This window comes from Gekko japonicus, unplaced genomic scaffold, assembly GCF_001447785.1.
Source record: "Gekko japonicus isolate JY-2015 unplaced genomic scaffold, Gekko_japonicus_V1.1 scaffold2300, whole genome shotgun sequence".
Taxonomy (NCBI): domain Eukaryota; kingdom Metazoa; phylum Chordata; class Lepidosauria; order Squamata; family Gekkonidae; genus Gekko; species Gekko japonicus.
In genome coordinates this window covers 196,025-197,593 of record NW_015169853.1, presented here as the reverse complement: position 1 = coordinate 197,593, position 1,569 = coordinate 196,025, and positions in this window count along the sequence as shown.

Sequence of the window (1,569 nt, the reverse complement as noted above, 5' to 3'; positions counted from 1 at the left end):
ATAGCAAAACATTTAAATTAAGATTGCAATATAAAACCATCACCGTAACTTCCCTTTCCACCCAAGACCTGGCTGGACTGAACATTCCCTGGCAAAAGCCCTGTTCGCCAGTCACAGTGAATGCATGTGCGATCTGTGTACAGTGTGCACTTTTTTGGTATGCATTGAGTAATTCTCATGTTACAGTCTACTAATATCATTCGGCCTCTGAAATCACTCCACTTTCCAATATATAGGACAGATGGACTCCCCTTTTAGCTGTATCTGAAGAAGTGAGCGGTGACTCACAAAAGCTCACCCCCGCCACAGTTTCTTAGTCTTGAAGGTGTTCCTGGGTTCTTGCTCTTTTCTGCTGCTCCAGACAGACTGACACGGCCACCCGTCTTGATCTGTCTCATGTGTCAGTGTTCCCTCTAAGCTGAGTTAGTGTGAGCTAACTCACAGTCTTTTAGCCTCTGGCTCACACATTTTTGCCTTAGCTCAGGAAGGATGGCTCCAGGGCAAACTGATTTATGCAGCAGCCAAATGGCTCGCTCACAACTTTAGTGCCAGTAGAATTTTTGCTCACAGGACTCCACAGCTTAGAGGGAGCATTACTGTGCAGCTGAATGTGTGATACAAGCCTGGTCCCTGGTTTCATTCATAAAGTGAACATATATTGGCTCTTTCTTACAAACAGACATAGGCACATGCAGGCAGGATGGGCATGCGTTCACTGTAACACATGAACAGGACTAGAGAGGGGATCTGTGCCGATTTCTCCTGTCCCACCACCCAACAAAACAGCGGCTGTTTGGTTCTCGGGATGATTCCCTGTGCCATTCCTCTTCTAATGCACGTGTTGGATCAGTACCCCAGCGTCCACAGGGAGTACCAGCCTGTCTTTGTAGGACAAGAACTTGAGAGCCTGGCAGGGTCAGACCAAAGTCCCTCGAGTTCAGCATTATGTTTCTCACAGTGGCCAACCAGGTGCCTGTTTAAGTCCTGCAAACAGGAGATGTTTCCCAAAACGTTTTGGTGTCACCCCTCCCTTGCACCTGATAGTCACAGGTGCACTGCCATTGAACATGGAAGCTCCATTGGTTCCTGCGGCCGGCCAGCACCATATCTCTCCTCCATGCATTTGCCTCAGCCCCCTTTTAAAGACTTCTTGTGGCAGTGAGTTGTTCCGTGAACGGGCCACGATCATTTGCAGAACAGGCTATCGGTGCACGGCTGGCCGGGAAGGTAAAAGTTTGAAAGTGGGAATCATCAACTTGTTAAGAGACATGTTGACGTCTGTCCCACAGACGAGCGGAAACAAGCTGACAGGCCAGCCCAATGCTGGCGCATCTGGGAGCGGGCTGTAGCGCTCTGCACGCCCGCAGAGGCGCCGTCGCCTTGCCGAGGCGCGGGAAGCGGGCTCCTCCTTCCCGGCTGCCTGCGCTAGGGGGTGCTGCCTGCGCGGGCAAGGGCCGGGCCAGGACTGCGGAAGGTCGGGGAGCCGGAGGAGCGCCAGCCGGGCAAGTTGGACGCAAAGCAGCGCCGCCCGCCCGGCCGGGGCCAGCAGACACGTGGGGCGCGGAGGGG